The sequence below is a fragment of the Synchiropus splendidus genome, chromosome 5 (assembly GCF_027744825.2).
Source record: "Synchiropus splendidus isolate RoL2022-P1 chromosome 5, RoL_Sspl_1.0, whole genome shotgun sequence".
Lineage (NCBI taxonomy): Eukaryota > Metazoa > Chordata > Actinopteri > Syngnathiformes > Callionymidae > Synchiropus > Synchiropus splendidus.
The window spans coordinates 1,650,938-1,666,274 of NC_071338.1; positions in this window are offsets into that span (position 1 = coordinate 1,650,938).

Genomic DNA, 15,337 nt, shown 5'->3' on the forward strand with positions numbered 1-15,337 from the left:
TTTTATGTTTGGCGTTCCGGAACCCTCCTTATCTCAGGCTGAAAACAGGTTTTCTGCATTGTGCCATAACTTTGCAGGGAAGCTTCAGAACATGAAATTTTCACCTCAAACTATGGCAGAAAGGGTCTTTCTAGTAGTTGCACATCAAATCTAAGCTGTCTGAAGTGTTTTTCGAAAGTTATCAACATTTTTATGTTTGGCGTTCCAGAATCGACATTATCTCAGGCTGAAAACGCGTTGTCTGCATTGTGCCATAACTTTGCATGGAAGCTTCCGAACATGAAATTTCAACCTCCCACTATAGCAGAAAGGGTCTTTCTAGTAGTTGCACATCAAATCTAAGCTGTCTGAAGTGTTTTTCCAAAGTTTTCAACATTTTTATGTTTGGTGTTCCTGAATCGACCTTATCTCAGGCTGAAAACGCGTTTTCTGCATTGTGCCATAACTTTGCAGGGAATCTTCAGAACATGAAATTTTTACCTCCCACTACAGCAGAAAGGGTCTTTCTAGTAGTTGCACATCAAATCTAAGCTGTCTGAAATGTTTTTCGAAAGTTTTCAACATTTTTATGTTTGGTGTTCCTGAATCGACCTTATCTCAGGCTGAAAACGCGTTTTCTGCATTGTGCCATAACTTTGCAGGGAAGCTTCAGGACATGAAATTGTCACCTCCCACTATAGCAGAAACGGTCTTTCTAGTACTTTCACATCAAATCTAAGCTGTCTGAAGTGTTTTTCCAAAGTTATCAACATTTTTTTGTTTGGCGTTCCGGAACCCACCTTATCTCAGGCTGAAAACAGGTTTTCTGCATTGTGCCATAACTTTGCAGGGAAGCTTCAGAACATGAAATTTTCACCTCAAACTATGGCAGAAAGGGTCTTTCTAGTAGTTGCACATCAAATCTAAGCTGTCTGAAGTGTTTTTCGAAAGTTATCAACATTTTTATGTTTGGCGTTCCAGAATCGACATTATCTCAGGCTGAAAACGCGTTGTCTGCATTGTGCCATAACTTTGCATGGAAGCTTCCGAACATGAAATTTCAACCTCCCACTATAGCAGAAAGGGTCTTTCTAGTAGTTGCACATCAAATCTAAGCTCTCTGAAGTGTTTTTCCAAAGTTTTCAACATTTTTATGTTTGGTGTTCCTGAATCGACCTTATCTCAGGCTGAAAACGCGTTTTCTGCATTGTGCCATAACTTTGCAGGGAATCTTCAGAACATGAAATTTTTACCTCCCACTACAGCAGAAAGGGTCTTTCTAGTAGTTGCACATCAAATCTAAGCTGTCTGAAATGTTTTTCGAAAGTTTTCAACATTTTTATGTTTGGCGTTCCGGAATCGACCTTATCTGAGGCTGAAAACGCGTTTTACGCATTGTGCCATAACTTTTCAGGGAAGCATCAGGACAGGAAATTTTCGCCTCCCACAATAGCCGAAAGGGTCTTTCTAGTAGTTGCACATCAAATCTAAGCTGTCTGAAGTTTTTTTCCAAGGTTATCAACATTTTTATGTTTGGCGTTCCGGAATCGACCTTATCTCAAGCTGAAAACGCGTTTTCTGCATTGAGACACAAATTTGCAGGGAAGCTTCAGAACATGAAATGTTCACCTCCCACTGTCATGTTCTGAAGCTTCACTTTGCAGGGAAGCTTCAGAACATGACATTTTCACCTCCCACTACAGCAGAAAGGGTCTTTCTAGTAGTTGCAAATCAAATCTAAGCTGTCTGAAATGTTTTTCCAAAGTTATCAACATTTTAACGTTTGGCGTTTCGGAAACCACCTTATCTCAGGCTGAAAACGCGTTTTCTGCATTGTGCCATAACTTCTCAGGGAAGCTTCAGAATATGAAATGTTCACCTCCCACTATAGCAGAAAGGGTCTTTCTAGTAGTTGCACATTAAATCTAAGCTGTCTGAAGTGTTTTTCGAAAGTTTTCAACATTTTTATGTTTGGTGTTCCTGAATCGACCTTATCTCAGGCTGAAAACGCGTTTCCTGCATTGTGCCATAACTTTGCAGGGAATCTTCAGAACATGAAATTTTCACCTCCCACTACAGCAGAAAGGGTCTTTCTAGTAGTTGCACATCAAATCTAAGCTGTCTGAAGTGTTTTTCCAAAGTTATCAACATTTTTATGTTTGGTGTTCCGGAACCCACCTTGTCTCAGGCTGAAAACGCGTTTTCGGCATTGTGCCATAACTTTGCAGGGAAGCTTCAGAACATGAAATTTTCAGGTCCCACTATACCAGAAAGGGTCTTTCTCGTAGTTGCACATGAAATCTAAGCTGTCTGAAGTGTTTTTCGAAAGTTATCAACATTTTTATGTTTGGCGTTCCGGAATCGACCTTATCTCAGGATGAAAAATCGCTTTCTGCATTGTCCCATAACTTTGCAGGGAAGCTTCAGAACATGAAATTTTCACCTCCCACTATTCCAGAAAGGGTCTTTCTAGTAGTTGCACATCAAATCTAAGCTGTCTGAAGTGTTTTTCTAAAGTTTTCAACATTTTTATGTTTGGTGTTCCTGAATCGACCTTATCTCAGGCTGAAAACGTGTTTCCTGCATTGTGCCATAACTTTGCAAGGAATCTTCAGAACATGAAATTTTCACCTCCCACTACAGCAGAAAGGGTCTTTCTAGTAGTTGCAGATCAAATCTAAGCTGTCTGATGTGTTTTTCCAAAGTTATCAACATTTTTATGTTTGGCATTCCGGAATCGACCTTATCTTAGGCTGAAAAGGCGTTTTACGCATTGTGCCATAACTTTGCAGGGAAGCTTCAGAACATGAAATTTTCACCTCCCACTATAGCAGAAAGGGTATTTCTAGTAGTTGCACATTAAATCTAAGCTGTCTGAAGTGTTGTTCCAAAGTTATCAACATTTTTACGTTTGCCGTTTCGGAAACCACCTTACCTCAAGCTGAAAACGCATTTTCTGCATTGTGCCATAACTTTGCAGGGAAGCTTCAGAACATGAAATGTTCACCTCCCACTATAGCAGAAAGGGTCTTTCTAGTAGTTGCACATCAAATCTAAGCTGTCTGAAGTGTTTTTCCAAAATTATCAACATTTTTATGTTTGGCGTTCCGGAACCCACCTTATCTGAGGCTGAAAAATCGTTTTCTGCATTGTCCCATAACTTTGCAGGGAAGCTTCAGAACATGAAATTTTCACGTCCCACTATAGCAGAAAGGGTCTTTCTGGTATTTGCACATCAAATCTAAGCTGTCTGAAGTGTTTTTCGAAAGTTATCAACATTTTTATGTTTGGCGTTCCGGAATCGACCTTGTCTTAGGCTGAAAACACGTTTTACGCATTGTGCCATGACTTTGCAGGGAAGCTTCAGAACATGAAATGTTCACCTCCCACTATAGCAGAAAGGGTCTTTCTAGTAGTTGCACATCAAATCTAAGCTGTCTGAAATGTTTTTCCAAAGTTATCAACATTTTTACGTTTGGCGTTCCAGAATCGACCTTATCTCAGGTTGAAAACGCGTTGTCTGCATTGTGCCATAACTTTGCATGGAAGCTTCCGAACATGAAAATTTAACCTCCCACTATAGCAGAAAGAGTCTTTCTAGTAGTTGCAGATCAAATCTAAGCTGTCTGAAGTGTTTTTCCAAAGTTATGAACATTTTCATGTTTGGCGGTCGGGAATCAACCTTATCTCAGGCTGAAAAGGCGTTTTCTGCATTGTGCCATAACTTTGCAGGGAAGCTTCAGAACATGAAATTTTCACCTCCCACTATAGCAGAAAGGGTCTTTCTAGTAGTTGCACATCAAATGTAAGCTGTCTGAAGTGTTTTTCCAAAGTTATGAACATTTTCATGTTTGGCGTTCGGGAATCAACCTTATCTCAGGCTGAAAACGCGTTTTCTGCATTGTGCCATAACTTTGCAGGGAAGCTTCAGAACATGAAATTTTCACGTCCCACTATAGCAGAAAGGGTCTTTCTAGTAGTTGCACATCAAATCTAAGCTATCTGAAGTGTTTTTCGAAAGTTATCAACATTTTTACGTTAGGCGTTCCGGAATCGACTTTATCTCAGCATGAAAAATCGTTTTCTGCATTGTCCCATAACTTTGCAGGGAAGCTTCAGAACATGAAATTTTGACCTCCCACTATAGCAGAAAGGGTCTTTCTCGTAGTTGCACATCAAATCTAAGCTGTCTGAAGTGTTTTTCGAAAGTTATCAACATTTTTACGTTTGGCGTTCCGGAATCGACCTTATCTCAGGCTGAAAACGCGTTTCACGCATTGTGCCATAACTTTGCAGGGAAGCTTCAGAAAATAAAATTTTCACCTCCCACTATAGCAGAAAGGGTCTTTCTAGTAGTTGCACATTAAATCTAAGCTGTCTGAAGTGTTGTTCCAAAGTAATCAACATTTTTACGTTCGTCGTTTTGGAAACCTCCTTATCTCAGGCTGAAAACGCGTTTTCTGCATTGTGCCATAACTTCTCAGGGAAGCTTCAGAACATGAAATGTTCACCTCCCACTATAGCAGAAAGGGTCTTTCTAGTAGTTGCACATCAAATCTAAGCTGTCTGAAGTGTTTTTCCAAAGTTATCAACATTTTTATGTTTGGCATTCCGGAACCCACCTTATCTCAGGCTGAAAACGCGTTTTCGGCATTGTGCCATAACTTTGCTGGGAAGCTTCAGAACATGAAATTTTCAGGTCCCACTATAGCAGAAAGGGTCTTTCTAGTAGTTGCACATCAAATCTAAGCTGTCTGAAGTGTTTTTCGAAAGTTATCAACATTTTCACGTTTGGCGTTCCGGAATCGACTTTATCTCAGGATGAAAAATCGTTTTCTGCATTGTCCCATAACTTTGCAGGGAAGCTTCAGAACATGAAATTTTGACCTCCCACTATAGCAGAAAGGGTCTTTCTAGTAGTTGCACATCAAATCTATGCTGTCTGAAGTGTTTTTCGAAAGTTATCAACATTTTTATGTTTGCCGTTCCGGAATCGACCTTATCTCAGGATGAAAAATCGTTTTCTGCATTGTCCCATAACTTTCCATGGGAAGCTTCAGAACATGAAATTTTGACCTCCCACTATAGCAGAAAGGGTCTTTCTAGTAGTTGCACATCAAATCTAAGCTGTCTGAAGTGTTTTTCGAAAGTTATCAACATTTTCATGTTTGGCGTTCCGGAATCGACCTTATCTCAGGCTGAAAACGCGTTATACGCATTGTGCCATAACTTTGCAGGGAAGCTTCAGAAAATGAAATTTTCACCTCCCACTATAGCAGAAAGGGTCTTTCTAGTAGTTGCACATCCTATCTAAGCTGTCAGAAGTGTTGTTCCAAAGTAATCAACATTTTTACGTTTGGCGTTTTGGAAACCACCTTATCTCAGGCTGTGAGCGCGTTTTCTGCATTGTGCCATAACTTCTCAGGGAAGCTTCAGAACATGAAATGTTCACGTCCCACTATAGCAGAAAGGGTATTTCTAGTAGTTGCACATCAAATCTAAGCTGTCTGAAGTGTTTTTCCAAAGTTATCAACATTTTTACGTTTGGCGTTCCGGAATCGACTTTATCTCAGGACGAAAAATCGTTTTCTGCATTGTCCCATAACTTTGCAGGGAAGCTTCAGAACATGAAATTTTCACCTCCCACTATAGCAGAAAGGGTCTTTCTAGTAGTTGCACATCAAATCTAAGCTGTCTGAAGTGTTTTTCGAAAGTTATGAACATTTTTATGTTTGGAGTTCCGGAATCGACCTTATCTCAGGCTGAAAACGCGTTTTACGCATTGTGCCATAACTTTGCAGGGAAGCTTCAGAACATGAAATTTTCAGGTCCCACTATACCAGAAAGGGTCTTTCTCGTAGTTGCACATGAAATCTAAGCTGTCTGAAGTGTTTTTCGAAAGTTATCAACATTTTTACGTTTGGCGTTCCGGAATCGACTTTATCTCAGGATGAAAAATCGTTTTCTGCATTGTCCCATAACCTTGCAGGGAAGCTTCAGAACATGGAATTTTCACGTCCCACTTTAGCAGAAAGGGTCTTTCTAGTAGTTGCACATAAAATCTAAGCTGTCTGAAGTGTTTTTCGAAAGTTATCAACATTTTTACGTTTGGCGTTCCGGAATCGACTTTATCTCAGCATGAAAAATCGTTTTCTGCATTGTCCCATAACTTTGCAGGGAAGCTTCAGAACATGAAATTTTGACCTCCCACTATAGCAGAAAGGGTCTTTCTAGTAGTTGCACATCAAATCTAAGCTGTCTGAAGTGTTTTTCGAAAGTTATCAACATTTTTATGTTTGGCGTTCCGGAATCGACCTTATCTCAGGCTGAAAACGCGTTTTACGCATTGTGCCATAACTTTGCAGGGAAGCTTCAGAACATGAAATTTTCACCTCCAACTATAGCAGAAAGGGTCTTTCTTGTAGTTGCACATCAAATCTAAGCTGTCTGAAGTGTTTTTCGAAAGTTCTCAACACTTTTATGTTTGGCGTTCCAGAACCCACCTCATCTCAGTCTGAAAACGCGTGGTGTGCATTGCGCGATAACTTCTCAGGGAAGCTTCAGAACACAAAATTTTCACCTCCCACTATAGCGGAAAAGGTCTTTCTAGTAGTTGCACATCAAATCTAAGCTGTCTGAAGTGTTTTTCAAAAGGTATCAACATTTTTATGTTTGTCGTTACGAAACCCACCTTATCTCAGGCTGAAAACGCGTTTTGTGCATTGTGCCATAACTTCTCAGGGAAGCTTCAGAACATGAAATTTTCACCTCCCACTATAGCAGAAAGGGTCTTTCCAGTTGTTGCACATCAAATCTAAGCAGTCTGAAGTGTTTTTCGAAAGTTATCAACATTTTTATGTTTGTCGTTACGAAACCCACCTTATCTCAGTCTGAAAACGCGTGGTGTGCATTGTGCGATAACTTCTCAGGGAAGCTTCAGAACATGAAATTTTCACCTCCCACTATAGCACAAAGGGTCTTTCTAGGAGTTACACATCAAATCTAAGCTGTCTGGAGTATTTTTCGAAAGTCATCAACACTTATATGTTTGGCGTTCCGAAACCCACCTTATCTCAGGCTGAAAACGTGTTTTGTGCATTGTGCCATAACTTCTCAGGGAAGCTTCAGAACATGAAATTTTCACCTCCCACTATAGCAGAAACGGTCTTTCTAGTAGTTCGATATCAAATCTTCGCAATCTGAAGTGTTTTTCGAAAGTTCTCAACATTTTTATGTTTGGCGTTCCACAACCCACCTTGTCTCAGGCTGAAAACGCGTTTTCTGCATTGTGCCATAACTTTGCAGGGAAGCTTCAGAACATGAAATTTTCACCTACCACTGAAGCAGAAAGGGTCCTTCTAGTAGTTGCACATCAAATCTAAGCTGTCTGAAGTGTTTTTCAAAAGGTATCAACATTTTTATGTTTGGCGATCCGAAACCCGCTTATCTCAGGCTGAAAACGTGTGGTGTGCATTGTGCCATAACTTCTCAGGGAAGCTTCAGAACATGAAATTTTCACCTCCAACTATAGCAGAAAGGGTCTTTCTTGTAGTTGCACATCAAATCTAAGCTGTCTGAAGTGTTTTTCGAAAGTTCTCAACACTTTTATGTTTGGCGTTCCAGAACCCACCTCATCTCAGTCTGAAAACGCGTGGTGTACATTGTGCGATAACTTCTCAGGGAAGCTTCAGAACACAAAATTTTCACCTCCCACTATAGCGGAAAAGGTCTTTCTAGTAGTTGCACATCAAATCTAAGCTGTCTGAAGTGTTTTTCAGAAGGTATCAACATTTTTATGTTTGTCGTTACGAAACCCACCTTATCTCAGGCTGAAAACGCGTTTTGTGCATTGTGCCATAACTTCTCAGGGAAGCTTCAGAACATGACATTTTCACCTCCCACTATAGCAGAAAGGCTCTTTCCAGTTGTTGCACATCAAATCTAAGCAGTCTGAAGTGTTTTTCGAAAGTTATCAACATTTTTATGTTTGTCGTTACGAAACCCACCTTATCTCAGTCTGAAAACGCGTGGTGTGCATTGTGCGATAACTTCTCAGGGAAGCTTCAGAACATGAATTTTTCACCTCCCACTATAGCACAAAGGGTCTTTCTAGGAGTTACACATCAAATCTAAGCTGTCTGGAGTGTTTTTCGAAAGTCATCAACACTTATATGTTTGGCGTTCCGAAACCCACCTTATCTCAGGCTGAAAACGTGTTTTGTGCATTGTGCCATAACTTCTCAGGGAATCTTCAGAACATGAAATTTTCACCTACCACTGAAGCAGAAAGGGTCTTTCTAGTAGTTGCACATCAAATCTAAGCTGTCTGAAGTGTTTTTCAAAAGGTATCAACATTTTTATGTTTGGCGATCCGAAACCCGCTTATCTCAGGCTGAAAACGTGTGGTGTGCATTGTGCCATAACTTCTCAGGGAAGCTTCAGAACATGAAATTTTCACCTCCCACTATAGCAGAAAGGGTCTTTCTAGTAGTTGCACATCAAATCTAAGCTGTCTGAAGTGTTTTTCAAAAGGTATCAACATTTTTATGTTTGGCGATCCGAAACCCGCTTATCTCAGCCTGAAAACGCGTTTTACATATTTTGCCATAACTTTGCAGGGAAGCTTCAGAACATGAAATTTTAACATCGAACTATAGCAGAAAGGGTCTTTCTCGTAGTTGCACATCAAATCTAAGCTGTCTGAAGTGTTTTTCGAAAGTTATCAACATTTTTATGTTTGGCGTTCCAGAATCGACCTTATCTCGGGCTGAAAACGCATTGTCTGCATTGTGCCATAACTTCTCAGGGAAGCTTCAGAACATGAAATTTTCAACTCCCACTATAGCAGAAAGGGTCTTTCTAGTAGTTGCACATCAAATCTAAGCTGTCTGAAGTGTTTTTTCAAAGTTATCAATATTTTTATGTTTGGCGTTCCGGAATCGACCTTATCTCAGGCTGAAAACGCGTTTCCTGCATTGTGGCATAACTTTGCAGGGATGCTTCAGAACATGAAATTTTCACCTCCCACTGTAGCAGAAAGGGTCTTTCTAGTTGTTGCACATCAAATCTAAGCTGTCTGAAGTGTTTTTTCCAAAGTTATCAACATTTTTATGTTTGGCGTTCTGGAACCCACCTAATCTCAGGCTGAAAACGCGTTTTCTGCATTGTGCCATAACTTTTCAGGGAAGCTTCAGAACAAGAAATGTTCGCCTCCCACTTTCGCAGATAGGTTCTTTCTAGTAGTTGCACATCAAATCTAAGCTGTCTGAAGTGTTTTTCAAAAGGTATCAACATTTTTATGTTTGGCGATCCGAAACCCGCTTATCTCAGGCTGAAAACGTGTGGTGTGCATTGTGCCATAACTTCTCAGGGAAGCTTCAGAACATGACATTTTCATCTCCCACTATAGCAGAAAGGGTCTTTCTAGTAGTTGCTCATCAAATCTAAGCTGTCTGAAGTGTTTTTCCAAAGTTATCAACATTTTTATGTTTGGCGTTCTGGAACCCACCTTATCTCAGGCTGAAAACGCGTTTTCTGCGTTGTGCCATAACTTTGCAGGGAGACTTCAGTACATGAAATTTTCTCCTCCCACTATAGCAGAAAGGGTATTTCTAGTAGTTGCACATCAAATCTAAGCTGTCTGAAGTGTTTTTCTAAAGTTATCAACATTCTTATGTTTGGCGTTCCAGAATCAACCTTATCTCAGGCTGAAAACGCGTTTTACGCATTGTGCCATAAATTTGCAGGAAAGCTTCAGAACATGAAATTTTCAACTCCCACTATAGCAGAAAGGGTCTTTCTAGTAGTTGCACATCAAATCTAAGCTGTCTGAAGTGTTTTTCCAAAGTTATCAATATTTTTATGTTTGGCGTTCCGGAATCGACCTTATCTCAGGCTGAAAACGCGTTTCCTGCATTGTGGCATAACTTTGTAGGGAAGCTTCAGAACATGAAATTTTCACCTCCCACTGTAGCAGAAAGGGTCTTTCTAGTAGTTGCACATCAAATCTAAGCTATCTGAAGTGTTTTTCCAAAGTTATCAACATTTTTATGTTTGGCGTTCTGGAAACCACCTTATCTCAGGCTGAAAACAGGTTTTTTGCATTGTGCCATAACTTTGCAGGGAAGCTTCAGAACATGATATTTTCACCTCCCACTATAGCAGAAAGGGTCTTTCTAGTAGTTGCACATCAAATCTAAGCTGTCTGAAGTGTTTTTCGAAAGTTTTCAACATTTTTATGTTTGGCGTTCCTGAATCGACCTTATCTCTGGCCGAAAACGCGATTTCTGCATTGTGCCATAACTTTGCAGGGAAGCTTCAGAACACTAAAATTTCACCTCCCACTATACCAGAAAGGGTCTTTCGAGTAGGTGCACATCAAATCAAAGCTGTTTGAAGTGTTTTTCCAAAGTTATCAACACTTTTATGTTTGGCGTTCCGGAATCGACCTTATCTCAGGCTGAAAACACGATTTACGCATTCTGCCATAACTTTGCAGGGAAGCTTCAGAACATGAAATTTTCATATCCCACTATAGCAGAAAGGGTCTTTCTGGTAGTCTCACATCAAATCTAAGCTGTCTGAAGTGTTTTTCGAAAGTTATCAACATTTTTATGTTTGGCGTTCTGGAACCCACCTAATCTCAGGCTGAAAACGCGTTTTCTGCATTGTGCCATAACTTTTCAGGGAAGCTTCAGAACAAGAAATGTTCGCCTCCCACTTTCGCAGATAGGTTCTTTCTAGTAGTTGCACATCAAATCTAAGCTGTCTGAAGTGTTTTTCCAAATTTATGAATATTTTTATGTCTGGCGTTCCGGAATCGACCTTATCTCAGGCTGAAAACGCGTTTTCTGCATTGTGCCATAACTTTGCAGGGAAGCTTCAGAACATGAAATTTTCACCTCCCACTATAGCAGAATGGGTCTTTCTAGTAGTTGCACATCAAATCTAAGCTGTTTGAAGTGTTTTTCCAAAGTTAACACAATTTTTATGATTGGCGTTCCAGAAACAACCTTATCTCAGGCTGAAAACGCGTTTTACGCAATTTGCCATAACTTTGCAGGAAAGCTTCAGAACATGAAATTTTCACCTCCCACTATAGCAGAAAGTGGCTTTCTAGTAGTTGCACATCAAATCTAAGCTGTCTGAAGTGTTTTTCCAAAGTTATCAACATTTTTATGTTTGACTTTCTGGAACCCACCTTATCTCAGGCTGAAAACGCGTTTTCTGCATTGTGCCATAACTTTGCAGGGCGACTTCAGAACATGAAATTTTCTCCTCCCACTATATCAGAAAGGATATTTCTAGTAGTTGCACATCAAATCTAAGTTGTCTGAAGTGTTTTTCCAAAGTTATCAACATTTTTACGTTTGGCGTTCCGGAATCAACCATATCTTAGGCTGACAACATGTTTTCTGCATTGTGCCATAACTTTGCAGGCAAGCTTCAGAACATGAAATTTTCACATCCCACTATAGCAGAAAGGGTCTTTCTGGAAGTTGCACATCAAATCTAAGCTGTCTGAAGTGTATTTCCAAAGTTATCAACATTTTTATGTTTGGCGTTCTGGTACCCACCTTATCTCAGGCTGAAAACGCGTTTTCTGCATTGTGCCATAACTTTGCAGGGACGCTTTAGAACATGAAATTTTCACCTCCCACTAGAGCAGAAAGGGTCTTTCTAGTAGTTGCACATCCAATCTTAGCTGTCTGAAGTGTTTTTCCAAAGTTCTCAACATTTTTATGTTTGGCTTTCTGAAATCAACCTCATCTCAGGCTGAAAACGCGTTTTACGCATTGTGCGATAACTTTGGAGGGAAGCTTCAGAAAATGAAATTTTAACCTCCCACTATAGCAGAAAGGGTCTTTCTAGTAGTTGCACATCAAATCTAAGCTGTCTTGAAGTGTTTTTCTAAAGTTATCAACATTTTTATGTTTGGCGTTCCGGAACCCACCTTATCTCAGCCTGAAAACGCGTTTTACATATTTTGCCATAACTTTGCAGGGAAGCTTCAGAACATGAAATTTTAACATCGAACTATAGCAGAAAGGGTCGTTCTCGTAGTTGCACATCAAATCTAAGCTGTCTGAAGTGTTTTTCGAAAGTTATCAACATTTTTATGTTTGGCGTTCCAGAATCGACCTTATCTCAGGCTGAAAACGCATTGTCTGCATTGTGCCATAACTTCTCAGGGAAGCTTCAGAACATGAAATTTTCAACTCCCACTATAGCAGAAAGGGTCTTTCTAGTAGTTGCACATCAAATCTAAGCTGTCTGAAGTGTTTTTCCAAAGTTATCAATATTTTTATGTTTGGCGTTCCGGAATCGACCTTATCTCAGCCTGAAAACGCGTTTCCTGCATTGTGGCATAACTTTGCAGGGATGCTTCAGAACATGAAATTTTCACCTCCCACTGTAGCAGAAAGGGTCTTTCTAGTAGTTGCACATCAAATCTAAGCTGTCTGAAGTGTTTTTCCAAAGTTATCAACATTTTTATGTTTGGCGTTCTGGAACCCACCTAATCTCAGGCTGAAAACGCGTTTTCTGCATTGTGCCATAACATTTCACGGAAGCTTCAGAACAAGAAATGTTCGCCTCCCACTATAGCAGATAGGTTCTTTCTAGTAGTTGCACATCAAATCTAAGCTGTCTGAAGTGTTTTTCCAAATTTATGAATATTTTTATGTCTGGCGTTCCGGAATCGACCTTATCTCAGGCTGAAAACGCGTTTTCTGCATTGTGCCATAACTTTGCAGGGAAGCTTCAGAACATGAAATTTTCACCTCCCACTATAGCAGAATGGGTCTTTCTAGTAGTTGCACATCAAATCTAAGCTGTTTGAAGTGTTTTTCCAAAGTTAGCACCATTTTTATGATTGGCGTTCCAGAAACAACCTTATCTCAGGCTGAAAACGCGTTTTACGCAATTTGCCATAACTTTGCAGGAAAGCTTCAGAACATGAAATTTTCACCTCCCACTATAGCAGAAAGTGGCTTTCTAGTAGTTGCACATCAAATCTAAGCTGTCTGAAGTGTTTTTCCAAAGTTATCAACAATTTTATGTTTGACTTTCTGGAACCCACCTTATCTCAGGCTGAAAACGCGTTTTCTGCATTGTGCCATAACTTTGCAGGGCGACTTCAGAACATGAAATTTTCTCCTCCCACTATATCAGAAAGGGTATTTCTAGTAGTTGCACATCAAATCTAAGTTGTCTGAAGTGTTTTTCCAAAGTTATCAACATTCTTATGTTTGGCGTTCCGGAATCAAACTTATCTCAAGCTGAAAACGCGTTTCACGCAATTTGCCATAACTTTGCAGGGAAACTTAAGAACATGAAATTTTCACCTCCAACTATAGCAGAAAGGGTCTTTCTAGTAGTTGCACATCAAATCTAAGCTGTTTGTAGTGTTTTTCCAAAGTTAACACCATTCTTATGTTTGGCGTTCCGGAATCAACCATATCTTAGGCTGACAACATGTTTTCTGCATTGTGCCATAACTTTGCAGGCAAGCTTCAGAACATGGAATTTTCACATCCCACTATAGCAGAAAGGGTCTTTCTAGTAGTTGCACATCAAATCTAAGCTGTCTGAAGTGTTTTTCCAAAGTTATCAATATTTTTATGTTTGGCGTTCCGGAATCGACCTTATCTCAGGCTGAAAACGCGTTTCCTGCATTGTGGCATAACTTTGCAGGGATGCTTCAGAACATGAAATTTTCACCTCCCACTGTAGCAGAAAGGGTCTTTCTAGTAGTTGCACATCAAATCTAAGTTGTCTGAAGTGTTTTTCCAAAGTTATCAACATTCTTATGTTTGGCGTTCCGGAATCAAACTTATCTCAAGCTGAAAACGCGTTTTGCGCAATTTGCCATAACTTTGCAGGAAAGCCTCAGAACATGAAATTTTCACCTCCCACTATAGCAGAAAGGTTCTTTCTAGTAGTTGCACATCAAATCTAAGCTGTCTGTAGAGTGTTTCCTGAGTTATCAACATTTTTATGTTTGGCGTTCTGAAATCAACCTCATCTTAGGCTGAAAACGCGTTTTCCGCATTGTGCCATAACTTTGCAGGGAAGCTTCAGAACATGATATTTTCACCTCCCACTATAGCAGAAAGGGTCTTTCTAGTAGTTGCACATCAAATCTAAGCGGTCTGATGTGTTGTTCCAAAGTTATCAACATTTTTATGTTTGGCGTTCCGGAACTCTCCTTATCTCACGCTTAAAACGCGTTTTCTGCATTGTGCCATAACTTTGCAGGGAAGCTTTAGAACATAAAATTTTCACCTCCCACTTCAGCAGAAAGGGTATTTCTAGTAGTTGCAGATCAAATCTAAGCTGTCTGTAGAGTGTTTCCTGAGTTATCAACATTTTTATGTTTGGCGTTCTGAAATCAACCTCATCTTAGGCTGAAAACGCGTTTTACGCATTGTGCCATAACTTTGCAGGGAAACTTCAGAACATGATATTTTCACCTCCCACTATAGCAGTAAGGGTCTTTCTCGTAGTTGCACAACAAATCTAAGCTGTCTGAAGTGTTTTTCGAAAGTTATCAACATTTTTATGTTTGGCGTTCCGGAATCGACCTTATCTCAGGATGAAAAATCGTTTTCTAGATTGTCCCATAACTTTGCAGGGAAGCATCAGAACATGAAATTTTCACCTCCCACTATAGCAGAAAGGGTCTTTCTAGTAGTTGCACATCAGATCTAAGCTGTCGAAAGTGTTTTTCCAAAGTTATCAACATTTTTATGTTTGGCGTTTCGGATTCGACCTTATCTCAGCCTAAAAACGCGCTTTACATATTTTGCCATAACTTTGCAGGGAAGCTTCAGAACATGACATTTTCACCTCCCACTATAGCAGAAAGGGTCTTTCCAGTAGTTGCACATCAAATCTAAGGTGTCTCAAGAGTTTTTCTTAAGTTATCAACATTCTTATGTTTGGCGTTCCAGAATCAACCTTATCTCAGGCTGAAAACGCGTTTTACGCATTGTGCCATTACTTTGCAGGGAAGCTTCAGAACATGAAATTTTAACCTCCCAATATAGCAAAAAGGGCCTTTCTATCAGTTGCACATCAGATCTAAGCTGTCGAATGTGTTTTTCCAAAGTTATCAACATTTTTATGTTTGGCGTTTCGGAATCGACCTTATCTCAGCCTAAAAACGCGCTTTACATATTTTGCCATAACTTTGCAGGGAAAGTTCAGAACATTAAATTTACACCTCCCACTATAGAAGAAAGGGTATTTCTAGTAGTTGCACATCAAATCTAAGCTGTCTGAAGTGTATTTCCAAAGTTATCAACATTTTTATGTTTGGCGTTCTGGTACCCACCTTATCTCAGGCTGAAAACGC